At 39.4% G+C, this 17403-nt stretch overlaps 1 protein-coding gene across 5 annotated transcripts in view; it reads left to right on the top strand.

Annotated features, from left to right (window-relative positions):
• The window catches only part of PLXNB2 (plexin B2), a 254458-nt gene that overhangs the window by 66174 nt on the left and 170881 nt on the right, over positions 1-17403 (top strand). For 4 of the 5 annotated variants that reach the window (XM_039570583.1, XM_039570585.1, XM_039570586.1 and 1 more), the window contains one exon: positions 14983-15170. The exons of the other annotated variant lie outside the window; for it this stretch is intronic. The gene's annotated coding sequence lies outside the window, so the exon portion shown is untranslated. The remainder of the gene's footprint in view (positions 1-14982; positions 15171-17403) is intronic. 5 annotated transcript variants of the gene reach the window in all.

The raw sequence follows: 17403 nt of genomic DNA, 5'->3' as shown, positions 1-17403 counted from the left end.
CTATTGGTAGTTGAACACTTTTTGTTGCTTTGTAGTTCTTGTAGAATTATCAGTGGTACCTCCTTTTTCACATTTCACATTTACTTGGGAACAAACAAGATTGAGAAAAATGCTATTGTCAGGCAACTCAGGACAATTAAAATCTCAGTTTGAGAAGTGAAATTTAATTACTTACTGCCTAGACAAGCTTGTAAAACAAATTTAATTACATGCATCAAGACAAGCTGATGACCTCCGCTTAAAATCCTGTGTACATAGGATGACCTGTGTGACTGGCCTGAGATTGAACAGAGGAAAAGTATAAAAACACAAGTTTTCTCCTGCGCATCACCAAGGAGCAGCTATGCTCTGTACCTCCCTGGGGAAGCAAATGCATTTGCTGTCTGCCCCACAGTCATGATGGAGAAACCAAAAGAGAAATTTAACCAAGGTAGAGGTTGAGACAAGTCAAAGGACTTCTGACCACAGGAATACTGAGTTCAGTGCACTGGCTGAATAGATACACTATGTTCTATCTGCCAGATACATAAAAATAATAGTTACTAGTGGCTTTATTTTCATGCTATTGTACAAAAAGAAGCCTGCTGTTGAATTATGGTGATGAAGATAGATAGTTTAACTGCTGATGGGTTCTCATGACAAGGAACTAAATTTAGGTCTTCACATGTCTTTGAAGGAGGGAGTGGGTTGCTCATTTGTTTACTTCCATGCTACAGGATTGCACTGCAGTCCATAAATAAACATGCTTGCCCAGGAGGAACATCTATAAGGCATATGCACAGTGTGCTTGCCCAGAGCTTGCTGTGGAGTTGGACTGTAGGTGAGGACAAGGTGGTTTGAAAAGAACAAAGCAGACATGCGATATCTTTTTAGGGTGTAAAGAAAGAAAGCACATCATGGGAAGGTTTTTGTGTACAGAATTGGAATGAAAACTTTGCAATGAATGCCAAAACATAGACAAGTCCCCCAGACAGTGGTCTGGGAATGGGAGAAGGGATTATGTTGTTGCAGATGCAGAGCCAGCAGTTGAGGTTGGAAATATACATCAGTGCTTTTTGCCTTTGTGTTTTACTAAAGTCCTGATTCAGGTCTCCTGTGTAAGGCTCCGACTCCCAGACGCAAGCAGATGCAGTGGGGTGAGCTGCAGCATTTGCCCCTCCCTGGAGCAGCAGCTTTGCCCTTGTGTGGGAAATGGAGCCCACCAGCCAGGGCTGCTAAAAGCACATCCCTGCTCCTTGGCTCCTTCACTTTGCAGGCTGGTGTGGAAGTGAAAACAGTGGTTTATGTTACAGTGTGTCGCTTTACCATAAGTGCTTCCCAACCTCATTTTATATTGAATTAATATATAGACCATATGATTTTATTTCGGCATTAAATTAGACAGTGATATATATGCCTTGCCTGGAAGACGAGCAGCCACCTACCAGTGTTGTAGATGTTTGCTTGTCCTTGTAACTGATTGAATTCCAGGAATATATACACTGTGAGAAAGAGCTACAACCCTGTAGAGTTAGTGTTGCTACTCCTAGCATATCTATAATGTACATGTACACACGGGAAAAATACATACAAAGAGATACGTATGAATCTAGGAAACTGCAGCTTTTTAAAATAATCCTGTATTGTGTGTTTCTGTCCTTATATGTATGTATTCCCTATAAAATACAAGTTCCTTTTCCCCAGTATTAAACTGCTTGATCAAAACTCCTTATCCACCACTATGGATGATGGAGATACATACTATGGAGAAACAAAATTGAACAATAAAATAGTGTTGCTCACAGGAAAGGTGGGAAAATTTATAGATCATCTGCTGCAGATGCTGTTCCTTTTTACAAAGAGGTAAGGATAACTGTGGTGTTACCTAGTGAGGGTAAATAACAACCTTTTTTTTTTTCACTAAAATTTACTTAGATTAATTTCCAGGGGAAAATAGAGCACTAGGAGTATAATGCTACCATTTTTGAGAGTCATACATGGCAGTCCATTGTTATAGCTGAAAGTTCTCAGTATGGCCTGTCCTCTGTGTAATTTTGTTATGCCTGTTTATCCTCTCTCTTTGCAGTGGTTCTACTTTCAATGAGCTCTGCAAAAAAACTTGCTGTCAGGTCTGGGAAAGATAATGCAGTACCTTAATTTTCTGTATTACAAAATGTTCTGAAATGCTTTCAGAGGGATCCCAGTTTGTGCATTGAGTCAGCTGGAGTAATTAGGGCATGATGCAATTGTTTCTTTATGGGCCTGAAGCCATCCCAAGAACCACAAATGCTGATTTCTTCCTTGTTAAAGGTTGCTTTAACCCCTTGGCCAGGTGGGTGTCATGGGTTTTGTTCAAACACTTTGAGTTCTGAGACAAATGGAATCACAAGACCTAAAGTTACTCAGCTCACAGGACTGCAGATCAACATGTGCCTCTCTAAATATTTAGGAAGATCAAATATTGTTCAAGGAATGTGATTTTGGGTTGGGTTGTTTTTTGGGGGTTTTTTTGCTACAGAATGATAAAAATACCAGTCACAGTATTCTACTTGATGAATCAGAATCTGAAACTATTTATTTTGGCCAGATTAATATGTTGTTATCCTCCATCTTCCTTCTGGAAAATTTTGGCCTTTTCACTAGTTAAATTCCTTGAGGAGCATTATTTTGGACTGCTGAGAAGAGAAGCAAAAATCTGCAAAACTATTTTCTCTCAGATGGTAAAAGGAAGTCAGTTATAAAGTTGGTGATTTGTGCTATGTGCTTGTTCTTGTTATGATTACAATAATTCTGCATTTTAAGAGAATTTAATAAACTATTTTCACAGGCACACTTTAAATTTGGATGTTATGTTTCTAAACCCTTGCCTGCTCTCTCTAAGGTAGTATGAACTGCTACTGGTCTTTCTCTCTGACTACTATGGAAAAATAGTATTGAAAATTGAAAGGTGCTTTGAGGGTTTTGGGTTTTTTACTTCAGAAGAGCTCAGGGGAGGTGTCTGCAGGTTGTCCATGTAGAAAAGGTTCATGCACATTTAATATCTTTTCTCAGAAGACTGCAGTGATGATTTTAGGTTCTGATTTCTTTCAGGAATACTTGCATTTATCAACTAGAGACAACACATTTGCTCTCTTTGCAGCTCTTTTCATGCCTTTGACTATTGAGGTATAGGAAGGATGTGTTATAGTGATCCAAATTCAGATCCAATTTTAAGCTGTTTTGTCAATATTTCTGTTGTCTTCTGTGTAAGTATTTATGCTAAATTTTCCATGCATGGAGTGGGAAGGAATTATCTCTCCTGCCCTGCAAACACAACTTGCACATTTTTCATTTTTCTCTAAAAAGGCAGAGAGGACTTGTTAAGTACCTCCCCCCAAAGATTTGAATGGCCAGTTCCTTAAAAATCATTTTGTGACCCAAGATGCAGGCATTTCTGTGCTCTCTCTGAACACATCACTAGCTCAGATAAAAATCTGACCTGAATAGATATGTACCAAAATTGTATCCCCAAAGTTTGGAGCCTAAATAGTGGGAACATATTGAGGGCTTTCACTTCTTTCTTTCTTTGTTTGTCTAATAAATATCAATTTACCCTGATGTTCTTCATGACCTCTAGATTAGCCACAAGCTTCTTAAACTACATAATTACTAGCAAATAGTGTGTATTATATTAATTTATACATGAATAAGCACATGTAAATTCAAACAAATGTGGGTCTTCACAAACCTCACATATAGAATATTCTGGCATGAAATATTTTTGCAGTAACATATCATCCTTTTTTTTGTTTCATGCTCAAGGCAGATTCTCCTTCAGCAGGCCTGTATTTGTTATTGATTTTCTTTAATTTTCAACTTTGGACCCAAGCTGTTTAAACAGATTACTCCCTGCTTTTATCTGAGTCAACTTCCTCATGCTTTCATCAAAGCAAAAGAGATTATTTGACTTTCTGTCTCATAACACAGCATTAAAAGAGAGTCATATGTTAAGTGACAGTGATGGATTCTGTATCAGGAAATGGCCATTCTGTCTGCATGGAAGTCTCCTCTAATAGTTCCCCATCAAAGAAAAAAAAATCTCATTTTTATTTATTGGGAATCTATTTATTAGTATTTATTACAGCTGTATTTACTTGTAACTGAAGCTAATACATTTCAGAACTAGATCAGGTGAGAGTGTTTGAACTGGAATAACAGTGTGTAGGCATAATATGTTTGTATCCTGGCACTGATCCTGTACCTTAATTTTCTTACTCCTAAGGACACAATATTTGTGAACTGTCTAATACCAGGCCATAGAAGGACACTTTCTCTTCAGACTGACTTGCAGTGTAGTTGTGAGATTTAATGATAACTAGCACCAACACAAGCTCTGGGCACATAATATGTTTTCTGGTGGAATCAAAAGTTCTTATGCTTTGTGTCTGATTTATAAGAAGTTTGAGATGGAGATAGCAAGTTGAATAAGTACTCAATTGACTAAATCTATGGAAAATACTTGGAAGACTCTGCTGGGAAGATATAGAACTCTGTTCTACATTTGCTTTTCAATTGTCTCTGCAGGAAGAGTTGCATTACAGATGTAGAATAGGGGTTCCCTCAGCAGGCAAATCAATGTGGACAACAGCAGGTAATTTGGAGATGCATAGCATCATCAGGGATTGTAGTGTTGACTGACTGTGTGTGCATCTCTTTCTCTGAACTCTCTTGGGCTTTGTGCTCCAGGCTGGATAGGTGAAGTGATAAAATACCTCTGCAGGTTCTGAAGACAGTTTTTCCTAGAGAGGAATCACAGATATTTCATACCTTTATGTAAACTGTGGTAAAAGGACTTCAAACTGCAGCAAATGACAGCTCCCAGACACAGTCTCAGTATTTGGCTGAACAGACACAGAAACCCTTCCAGGGCTTTCATGCAGAAGGCACATGACTCCTTGTGAGCCATGCAGATCTGTTAACTCCCTGTTATGGCCAGGCTTCTCTTCACATTGTTGTCTTTCTGAACAAACAGTACTTTATACAGAGACATTGGTGTCGTCAGCCTGGAGAGAGCAGCCGTGCAGGTGATCTTGTGCTGCCTGCACTAAACCCCAAAGCCCACCACGAGTTTATCCTCCAAATGTGGGTCAAGGATTCCTCCCTGTCCTGGGAGGTCTGGATGGCTTGAACTGGACTCAAGTGAAGGATGGAAGTGCACAGAAACGGGAGCTGCAATAAACTCAGGAATGTACAGAACTAAAGCATGCTCATCTGTCTAATTTTTTCAGGCTACCCACTTTAAAAGAGCTGCTGCAAATGATCGAGGCACTTTCATCTATTGAGGGAGTATTCAATCAAAATTCAATGCTAATTGGTTGTATTTCTATGGGAGAATCAGCCCACGCCTGAAATTGCTATAATAGTAAAAGATGATGTGCCTCAACATTTGCTTAGGCTGTGTATAGTCTAACATATGGACACACTGCAGTCTTACTGGCAACCTGCAGTAGGTCTAGATATACTTCTGTACAAAACTGAAGCAGCAGAATTCTAGTAGTAGCTATTGACACCTATATATATGATCATAATTCCTTTTCATAATTATATATTTCACAGGCAACACACAGAATAAAAAGAGATAATACTAAAATTAGAATATCAGTCCTGACATGGATGTTGAATTGTTTTTCTGATAGTGGTCAATAAACAAGTTAGGAAGTAGCTAAGGTTTTTGCTGGCCAAATTAGATCTGATTAAGTTAATCACAAGTGACATGTGTTAATTCTCCATAGCATCTCTTTACTGAAAGTTTTGTGTATATACTGAGAATGAGAAATAAATGGACCTGCAGGCGTTTTGTGTTAGTATCAAGGATTATTACATTTTTCTGATATTCACCTATACCACGTAATGGTATATAAAAAAGAATAGCAAATATGATTATAATGATCTGAACAGGCTCACTCTTAATGATACACCGCTACCTTCCTATTTTTTTTCAAAGCCTTTCTCTAATATAAATGCCTAGAATCTTATTAAAAATCTGATCTCATTAGGTACACCATTAGGTACACCATCAGTATTAAAATAGTGTATCCTAAATCTCAGTCATTTAGAAATGATCTGTACATGAAAAGATTAAATGAGGGGCTCACCAATTAGTATAAATGTCTTAGTGGAACAGAAAGTGACTTCAAAGAACTTGATTACATATTTGGGTTTTCTGATTTTTTTTCTTTTTCTTTTGCTGAAGTACTACCAATTTGAAGACAACTTTTAAACTTTTTTTGCATAATACTGGAATATTTGAAGCTTTTTTTGTCACTTTGGTGTGCAAACCAAATGTAAAGAGAAGAATTGAAGCATTTAAAAAAAATATAAAACAATCTCTTTTTAGTTTTTAGAGATGAAATGAATGAGAATTAAATGTAAAGTCTTAGGCTGCTTTTGCTCTTCTGCTGCACCACTGTTTGTTCTTACATGTGTAGTGGGGTGGAGTTTGATGCAGCATTTAATCCTGTTACCCACTCGTTGGTGTATTGCAAGCCTTCCTGTGAAAACATTGTGGTTGTGTCTGTGTCCGATCATCTCTGATCACCTTTGCAAGACATTTTTGCCCCCATTGCAATCAAATGGTATCAGACAGTGCTACAGTATCAGTCCAGTAAAACTTGAATTCCCAAACTCCATCAAACTGGCAAAAATCTGAAGCCTCAAGTCCTGCACAGAAGGCTTCCTCCATCATGTGAGGAACATTCCAGTCTCAGGCTGCTTTAGTCCAAGGCAGGTTATACCTTGGAGCAGCTGGCCTTTCCAGCTTCCCATCCTCCTTCTTTGTGTTTTGCAACATCTGGCAACCAAAAAAGTTTTATCAAAAAGTAGCATTAGAATAGAGTCACATCTTGTGTCAGGGACAGCTTGGAAAGAAAGCAAGTATTATATCCTCTTGAGTGCAACATCCCTGTGCTGTGGCCTGGTTTTCCTAGTAAGAGATGCAGCCTGGTTTTAAATTTGGATTATTTTGGTGGTGTTGTTTTTTTAACAGTGATTGTTAGTTTCCACAGAAATTTAAGCAAACTGAGGCTTGTATTGGCCACTCTGCAAGGGACACTGCATAATTCAGACATAAACCTTTTCACTATGGTGTGGCATAGTGAAGATATCCATCAATTCCTTATCACTGCTAAACCTCTTTGTGTTTTCTGCCAGCATAGGAAGCAGGAAAAGAGCAGTAGATTAAAGCAAATGGTATATTTTTGTAATACCATGTGTATAAATATTGGCGCAGTGGTGGTAGTTTCCACATTAAGTGCCAGCAAAAGTTTTTCGAAATCTACCTCAGAGCTGTAGGTCCAAAAATGCATGATAAGGCAAAAGGCTGAATAAGCCATTTAAATGGTGAGGGTTTAAGTAGGGAGTTGAAGGGGAGCAGGGAGGGGGGCAGAACCACAGACTCATGTATTGCTATGGGAGCAGAAAGGGGCCCAGATGTATTTAAAAAAAATAATATGAGGGGCAAAAGGCTTTTTGCCATCTCAAGCTGTATTAAATTCCTCCCTCCTTACCTTTTGTTAATCTTCCATCATTTTTAGAAATTTTTTTTTAATGGAAAATGTAACTATATATAATGGGTATATATTATAAATTTACCCAAAATTATGTCATTTTCAAAGACAGGATAAAAGCCATTACTGCAATACGAAAACACTTTTCTATCACCTCTAATAATATTTCCCACATCTTTCCATTTCAAAAAGAAGTGAAATGTATCAGCATGAGGAAGCTGTTCATACTGGTTCCCAGCTGTGGATATGTCAGTGGAGATAAATTCATGTCCTCAAATATTACCCTTTCCTGAGTACCAATTTGCACACACCTTAAATTTCACTTTGACAAAACCAAAGCTTTCCAAGGTGTTCATCTGCTCCCTCAGCAAGGTTTTGAGGTTTCACAGTGTTTGTACAAGGAGGTTCAAGGCCTATGTGACTAAATAAAAGTAGCCCAGCTGCTGTAAATGGCAGCTTTTCTTTGCCTTCCTTTTGGAGGAGTGGAGGTCAGGGATAGACATTCATTTTCTTTGTTTGTGCAGGTTTTCCGTGCCCTTCCAGCCCTGTTCCTGTCTGCTGGCCAGCTGGGTTGTTAGTGGCTGATGGCTGAGGAGCAGAATCTGCCTTTCTGAGCAGAATTTGCCTTTCTGCTCAGACTGGCCGGTGCACTCTGCAGAAACCTCCCAAAACTGGAAGTCTAGCTGTTTTCCTTGGGTCACTTCTTTTATAATATGTACCAAATCCGAGTGGACTTTCATTCAGTTTGGTGTCTAGGGGTGAATTAAATGTCCTTTCTATCAGATTTATTTGTCCCTCAGCTCAGAAAACTGGGAGGAATATCTCCCCTCTTCCCTCAAACCATCGTGTTCAAGGTTTTGTGTGGAGTTTAAATGAAACATTTTTGTGCAGGCATATTTTCTAGAAAGGGGAAAAAACTCTAAGATTCTTTATTTATTTATTAAATTCATGTCACCCTAAAAGCTGTTTTTGCCGACAAATTGCTTTTGCATGTTTGCTTTTGTAAAAGATATGTTTATATGAATGTACACGTTCTTGGTGACTTCCATGGGGTAGGACCCTCTGTGTTTTTGCACCATGCACTGTACCTTGCATAAATTACCTCTGGGTTGTCCTAATGCCAGTTTTCCATTAATTAACAGACTGTGAAAAAAAAATTTTCATAAAATGCCTTTGGGAATAGTAAATGACAAACTTCTCTGAATGTGAGCCTTGCAGCCCAATCTCCTAAAAGAGGCACCTGCAATATGACTTTATAGCTGATACACAGCTAGTTGGCAGACAAAAATCTTACTAGGATTTCAATTTATAACCTATGAGACGTAGGATTCTTTCTTCCTTGTAATGCTTTAAACTGAAATTGAATTTTAAATTAACTTGACGCTGTGCTGTTTTCAAGTCAGATAAATAACTGCGTTCCTTTTCCCTTTCCCATAATATATTTGATATCTCACTATGAAAGCTTTTCCTGAACTGATATTAAAATTATACATTAGCCTGTCCTTACTTTCCTTAGGAAAAAAGTGAAACATAACCATGTAGCTGTAAGAAGCACTGTTTGCACTTTGACAATTATATAGTTTTGTAGTTTAGGAATTTGCCAGTTTTATTTCTGTTGCTCGCTGTAACAGCTTGTGGTTTATTTCTGTGTTTCCTCACAAAGCTTTGATCAAACAGTGGCCTTCAGGATTATGTTCTTTGAGCCTTCATGCATGTAGATATCTTCCATTTACTTTAATTCATCAGAAGACTCCGTTCTTCACTTCAGTACCCCATTTACACCTTCACAGTGTTAATGAAACAGCGTCTCAACATTGTTTTGGAGTGCTTTTTTTTAATATATTTTTGAGTGTTTGCAATTTGTTAAGCTGTTAGACATACACAGTGCAGGTATAAATGCTTGTAAAACACACTAGGTAGTTACAATGTGGTCAGTGGTGTCTTAATCCAACCCCTGATAGCAGAAATCTTTTTTACACTTGATAGATGATGTAACCAGAAAGAATATTATAGAAGAGCTGCCTTAAAAAAAGGCAGATGGATTCAAAGTATTTTACAGAGAATTAAATAAATTCCCATGTTTCTGATGTGCATGTGTAGTAGAAAGGACTTTTACAGTAGGACTGCTTGTGGTTTGTTTTTGTTTTCCCTGATTCTCACACATTTAATTGAAAAAACTTTTCTCATCAAACTGTATCTCGAAGAGTTTCCACTGAAGGACATACAGTGGCAGAATTTACAATGTTAGCATGCTGAGCAAAATGTATTTCTTCTGTTCCTGGTAAAAATATGCCTAACACTATGTGCCTATGTGTAACTTAAGGCATTGAAGTACATCCCTCCCTCCCTTTTTCCCCCAGGAAAGTGTTCTCCAAACAGCTCCCATTTTGTACCTTCTGGCTTTCAGCAAGGCATTAGCATTCCAGAAAGACGTTCACCTGCACCTAGGCTTTAGCAGTGGTCAGGACAGGAAGAAGGAAAAGCTACCAAACACTTCCCCACTTGGGCTTCAGGCTCGAACTGTAACCAGGGGCTTTTGGGAGTGTATTTGAGAGCACTGTTTTCCTTGCCTACTCTTTCCCTATTCCCTTGTTTTCCAATACCAGTATGACGACAAATCCTTTTTTTTTTTATTATAACCAAGCACAATGAATAAATATTTGGAATATTTCATATTTCTGAATGTATTAACAAAGGAGAAAAAACCTACCTCTGCCTTAAACAAGATAAGAAGTTATGCAGACCTGCCCAACTCAGACAGAAATTCTCGTAGGGAAAGGAATGCCACATGAAATTGGAAAGTTATCATTTTCTCAAGAGTGAAATACCAGAGCCTTAGTTTGGGTGCTTTTCACTGTTTTATAGTCTGGTTGTCTCTTCTCTCTGCCCACCCCTACCCCCCACACTCCCCCAAGGTATTCAAATGGAAAAGCTTTCTTTCCAAGGTATTTACACAAAGAAGGCATTGGGCAGCAGATGAGATTTCTTCTGATCCAGAGCATCTTAGTGCACTATGATCCTTCCCCAGAACTTGGCTAAACGTGCTGAGAAGGACTCTTTCTCCATACCCTGTGCAGTTACAGTCCTTTGGGTGGACGCTGTCACTGCACATTCTGGGCCATGTGCCTGAGTGTACCTAGGCATATTTGTTTGAGTCTCTGCCAGCATATATGCCAAAGAGATTATGCTTCATCTTTCATCCCAGGGAGAATAGAGCCTAAATGGGTTTATCATGGAGTTTTCATTCACTCTGTCATTTCTCCCTTCTTTATAGTTCATTGCTAGACTTCTAATTTTTCCTGACAGCAGTGCACACCCCTGCAGCTGGCCCTGCATAATGATTCCCTCCTCCTAGACTGACAAGAGTGGATGCATAAATCTACTGCCATCAGGGTGCCTCCTTTAGCAGACACTGCCTCCTCTCCCCCCTGGAAGAAGATCTGTCCCCTCCCCAGCACTCTCATTTACCACCTACTACTTTTGCCTGCTGAGCCAAGATGCTGCCTGTGACTGTTATCCTGACTATGCTAAACATCAGGAAACGGTTCTTTTTGGACAAAAATACAACCTTTTTTTTTTTCTCCTAATGATAACTATTAGTGAAAATTGGAGTGCCTTTGGCAATTGTATTTGATGCAAACATTACAACGTACAGCAACGAGCTCCTGTGAAAAGCAAGGGTGGACTGACTGTTTGAATTAGGAGCTGGAGAGTGAGAAGGACTATCAGGAGCAAGAATTTTGACCATAGGTCTTTAAGAGGTCTTAAGTTAGAGATCCTTGTGTTCTCTGGAGCCTTGTATTAACTCAAAACAATTGCTTTGAACTATCAGGTAAGGGCAGTAATGTCAAATCCAGGGCTTCCCAGCTGCTGAACTCATCAAGCACATTGACAGTTTATGAATCAGACAGCACTTGTGGACCCTTTACAAGTATTATTTGAAAATCTCTTCCTTAGCCCTCCATCCTCAGCTATAGCAGTGGAATATCGCAGTTGGCTAAAAATCAACGTAGGACTAGCTTAAAAGGCAGCAATCTCTGTTCCTGTTCTGAAAAGCAGGCATGAGGTGAATGTGCAGTGTATGGCAAGAGCTTCATCATTCTTTACCAGCAGCGAAGTTGTAGGTAAAGGTCAGCCCCTTTCATCTTCCAAGAGTCTAATCCACAAAATACTAGATTTTTCCAATAGGTATTTGGTGTTAGCAACATGCTGATAGACTAATATTCATAGTTGCTTTTCAAGTTAAATTATTATTTTTCTTCGGCTACAAGTATTTGGCAGTTTTCTCTGACACTGTCCTTATGATGATTCATACTGCAGTTATTTTGGAGAGATGGATAAACTACAGTTGTTTATATACAAACAGAATATGCCATTGGCTGCCAGAAAACAATCTCACTAATATTTGACTTGCTAGGTTGCCTCATGTTTCACGTTTTGGCTCAGAGAGAGCAAGCTTAAAATTAATTGAGAAGAATTTCTTTCTTTCTGAGTGTGTTCAAAGCTAGCAGTATTTTCTCCTCTGTAAATGTTGGCAATTGATTATAAAATGTCAGAGGTGTTAGCAGTGTCAGTGACCTTCATCTATACAGCTGGAATAATAGGCAAGACTTGCTTTAGGACACCCTGCAGTTGCTGATAGGTTTTGTTGCATCTGCAGCCAACTCTGTATCATTAACAAGGAAAAAAGGGTGGGTGAGGGAGCATGGATTGTAGATGTAAGAGTGCTCACTTCACTAAATTTACTTGAAAAATGATCATTTTTTGTGTCCAATGCCATTTTGTTCTTCATGATTTTCTAATTAAGTCTGGAGGGCTGTGGATCCAGGCTTTGATATGAGCAGTATCGACTGTCCTCTTTCCAGAGAAGAGAACAAAGCTTCCTTACTGTGCTGCTGGATGCTAACTGATGAACTGGTTTTTCTTCCATGCCTTGGTTACTGCATATAATTAGGAATCTCACTCCTGTGACTTCATGTGCAGAACTGCATCCTTTCAGCTGCCCGTCATGCACAGCTGTTCCCAGGATCCTTAAATTTAACTTTGCATCTCAACTGTTCCTATTTAAACAATGAGCTTTGAAGCAAACTATGGGCATGCTGAAGAAAAAGCTCTTCATGTCTAACAACAGTCTCTTTTAGACTCTGTTTGAGGATAGGGCTCAACTTTAAAAGTGGTCATGGTGTTAATTTACTTGAAATAATTTTATTAGAAAAGAGAAGTACCTGTGATTCTTGAAAAATGAGAGAAGAAAGAATATGTATTGATATACGGTGTCTATCTACATGGGTAGACCCATGTGAGTGGTTTTCTGAGGGGATTACCCTTTTCTTGTCTCAGTGTTCCCTTGCAGCAGAAGCAGTGATAGAGTCTGATGGCCAATGTGTTGCTGGGGTTAAGAGAGAAGGCATCTGCAGTTCTTGAGGAAGGGGGAAGGAAGAAGACAGCAATGACAGAAGTGTCAGAGCAACAGGAATAAGGTTTGGTTGGATTTGAGGAGAAATTTCCAATCCTGTATGGCATTCCTTCACCTTAATGATGGAAAAAGTCTGTTTATTTTTTTATTTTAATATCTTGTTTTTACGGTATTTTACGACTGGAATCCTGTACTTCATTCCCTGGATATCTTATCTATTAAATAATATCTGTATTCCTCTCTGCTGAGAGCAGGTACACAGAGAAACAGAAAAAGATCTTGCTGCATTGCACATGGATTTTTTGTGTTTAGTATTTATCAAGAAACACACATGCTAAAGAATTTGGGGCGGGAGGGGAGCCTCAGAATGTTTATCTTCCAAGAGACTCTTTAAAAAATCATCTTTTTACTGTAGAGTGAAACAGTTGGCCAGCTAAAAGGTTTGACACATGGACATGATGGAGGCAGCTGGAGCTCAGGGCTGGAAAGTGGCTGTGTGATGATCCACAGGAGATGTGGACTTGTGCGTGACCTGGTGCCTTGGCACAGGGAGGTGTTACTGAAGGATGGTGCTGGCAGGGAGAGGTGTGGAGTGTGCAAGGGATTCCACTGCTTTTGCTGCAGACAGGTCTGACAGCCATGTGACATGAGAGCTGATTTAAAAGTAGTGTCCTGCCTTCAGAATCACAGGTAGAAAATGTATTACTGTAAAGTTGGAGTTTCTTCCACAGGAAATACAGCCACTGTCTTTTACCCCCAGTTCCTTCTTTAGTGTTAGTTACCTAGTGGAGGACTTAGGGTACATTCTCTTAGTTTTCTTACCAGGCTAGTTTAAATCCTTTCAGTTTGTGACATGTGAAAAGATACTTCTGATAATTTGAGATTGAAATAACTTTTAAAGATTTTTCATATATAAAATGCGTATAGATTTGGACTGCTGAAAGATTCCTTGTTGGAGAAGATGCATGTAGTGAAAGTGTTGGCAAACATGAAAGAAGTTGGCTTATGTTACTGAAAAGCACAAACTAGTCTTGTTCCCTTTGGAAAAAATCATAGGATAACTTGGTTTGGAAGGGACCACCTGAGGTCATGTAGTCCTATGGCTCAAATCGGGGCCAGTGAGATCAGCTAGCTCAGAATATATGAGGTATTTAGCAGTCAACTCTACATAGCTCAAAGCTTAAGAATATGGTGGTAAGTTTCTTGGGATTTCTGAAAGGGGAAAAAAAATTATTGTAATACGTCTCCATTGTCTTCATCTTTCAGAAGCTAAAAAAAAAGAGAGAGGCTCAAGCTTTCGTAGTTCTTTACTATGCATTTCCTTTTATTTTTAGATGGAAATAAAAATTTAATCAGGCTAAACCTTACTTTCCATACTCAATTATTCCCCAGAAAGCTTAAATAAGTATAGATGTAGGCTTTTCAAGAATATGCCCCTAGAAGCTAATTTCTGAAGCAAAAGGAAACTGGAAGGTGACATTGCTTTTGAAAATTGAGCCTTAATAAAGGGCTTCATTTAGTCCTTGAAAATGGATGGTGGAATATGTAAGTGTTGAGAGGGAAAGGAGAAAAATAGAGATACAAGAGAATGATACCAGATGAAAGTACAAGGTAATTGAAGTCCTTGGTTAATGTCCCTGTTTGAAAGTAGTCCTGGTTGGTTTGGTCACCCAAAAACTGGCAGCTCAAAACAAAATTCTTACCATAAAGTGTTCTTGCCGTAGACTGGGCTTTAGCAGGTTTGTTGTGGGGCTACTGTTATCTTCTAGAAAAGTGGTCCCTCCAAGAGGGAGTTAGGATGCTCTGTAGACAGCTTTCTCGTGCTTTGCATGTCCCCAAGGTATCTTGAGAGGGCACCTGCAGCAGAAAGAAGCAGAGACCCATGCTTATCAATAATGGCAGCTGCAGTGGGTTTCCCCTTCTATAGGGCTGTGTTGAGTCTCCAGCAGGCAGGCAGTGTAAGCACCCCTCGCTGTGTCCGGGGTGCAGAATGTTGCATCACTCCTGCACTGAGGGAGCTGAATGCCTGCCTTGTTGTTCCAGGTGTGAAGAGTGAGGGGGACAGCCCAGGGCTCAGTTCTGGGGCTCAGCAGGTACCCCCAGGAGCACAGCTGAACAAAAGTAAGTGCTGACGCTGCCTTGTCTCCTCCTGAAGTCCCAGAAGAAGTGGGTTCTTGTTTCCCAAGCTGTGGTGTGCACACAGATTTTTCATGTGAATTTTCTGTTTTCAGGTAAGCTGATCTTTTCCTTCTTTTTTAATACAATAGAATTTTCTAAATGCAAAATTATATTCTGGTTTTCTAGACAGGTTTTTTGCTATTTATCAAGACTTTCAGATATTGCTGGAGCATTTAATAAGTGTTTATTACTACTAATGGAGATAAAACTTCTAGGAGTCAGTATTGCAAGAGGCATTAAAAATTAGCAAGAATAGCTTGGCAGAGGTTCTGTATTCATAAACCTATTTATAGATGGTGTGCTGGGTAGAGGAGCAGGTTTGTGCCTCTGCCAGCAACATGCTGCAGCCTACTGCTGTGCTAGTGCTTGCCCTAATTTTGCACTTACATTCTGAGTCTCCCAGGGGATGCTGAGCAGCTGTGTGGCTGACCTGAATCTCGAAGGTGTGTGGGTTTGACTGTGACTCTGAGGATGATCGGAGAGATTCGATCACCTTCTTTTCCGGGACCTGTTCACATTGATTAGCATGTGTTGGCTTGGCAGGTTTCTCAGAAACCAGCATGTAAAACCTACTTTATTTTCAAGCGGCCAAAGAGACCTGAAGCGAGATCGATAAAGGGGTTGCACAAACATGATTCTTGGTCTGTTCTTTAGCTGCAAAATGGTTTAAATCCATTTTGGCAGCTTTCTTGGTGCTGGTCTCTTTCCTGAAGGTGCTCCTGCCGAGACCTCTGTTTCCAGCCTGGCACAAGCCTGGAGGGGAAGGAGAGAGGCTGGGATCCTGTGTGCCGCCTTCCTCACAGTTACCAGGAATAATTGTCTGTAGACTGAACTTTTCGGAAGATAGCACTTACCCTTTCCAGCAAGAGAAACACGTGTCTCCTGCCTGGCACCAAAGAAAAGGGAAACAGTGGGAGGGGAAATAAAATTTTAGGAAGAGCCAAGTTAAGGAAACAAGTGTATTCTAGTGTTTAACTAGTATCTGGCCACCTGCCAGTTTGGGAGGGGTTTTGTTTAAGTTTTTTGTTTTGTTTTTTCTGGGGGGAGGGGGTGTTGTTTGTTTGTTTTGAATGCTTCTGTGTTTTATTTTCCCTTAAAAACAAATGGGGAAAGGAAGATTCAAAATACAGCGTTCCATGCACGTGTGCTGCAGAGTGAATAAAAGTGAAGACAGCTGTTCTAAACCAAAAATGTACACTCTGCCTTCACACACTCATTTATGTATTTAAAATCATGATTTTTTCAACTGTAGGAAAAAGCAGGAAATCACACAGAAATAGCCACTATTTAAGCTTGTTTAGAAATGCACATCAGGAAAGATGAGTATCACTGAGGAACAAAGGTGGGTCCTGTGGGGGATGTGAATGTAAGAAGTGTACTCACTGAAAGCAAGTAATTGCAGAGTAATTTTGCTGTGGAATTTTAAACCAATTATGTGAATAACAGAGCATATGTTCCGAAAGTAATCAGAAGTGGGTTTGTGTGCGTATAGCTAACATGGTTTCAGAAAGCCTCTGCCTGACCAGGGTTAGTGCGCCCACAGCTGAGACAACGTGAGTGGGTTGCGTGTTTGGCTGTACATCATTGCCTTGCTGAAAGTCAGCCTTCCTCAATCTGGCTCTCCCATGGTAAATCTTCCCAAAAATGTACAAAGGTGTGTCTGATAATACCTAGTGCCTCAGTTTGTTTCTGCGTCTGACAGGAAAGTCTGGTGTTCAAAAGGTGCTTGATCTTATATTTTGCAATTATTAAATGTTTTGATAAGCTGCATCAAACTACATCAAATTTTACTGAAATTACTGCAAGTTTCACATAACAGGACTGATTAAAGGTGCTATTTCAAGAAGCCTTCACTAATCTAGTTGTTTCTTGAGCTCTGTTCTTTTGAAAGGGAGATTTGCATCCTTTTGCTTTTTAATAAAACGAGACAAGTACTCAAAATCTACTATCAGCAGTTTGGCTTGAACACCAAGGCATGTGGCTTATTGCTCTCCAGAACATGGAGGATATTAAATGTGGATATTAATTTTCTTCTTTCTTCCATCACAAAGAAAATAGGAATGCTCATACGAAAAAGGGGGAAACAGTTTAAGGGATTCTTCAGCATTGCCTTTCATGGTATGCAATTGGGAATTTTGATGCCCAGTGGATATGAAATGTTTCCTAATGTTAAATGTATGTAAATAAGTATAAATCATGATGGTTGGGTGTTTTTTCTTTTTTTTTTTCCTTTTACAACCGTTAAAGCACCTACATGGTAGTGCACTTGACAAGTGAAACAAAAAC

This window comes from Corvus cornix, chromosome 1A (assembly GCF_000738735.6).
Source record: "Corvus cornix cornix isolate S_Up_H32 chromosome 1A, ASM73873v5, whole genome shotgun sequence".
Lineage (NCBI taxonomy): Eukaryota > Metazoa > Chordata > Aves > Passeriformes > Corvidae > Corvus > Corvus cornix.
The sequence above is the reverse complement of the archived record's forward strand: the minus strand, read 5'-3'. Positions and strand labels throughout refer to the sequence as shown.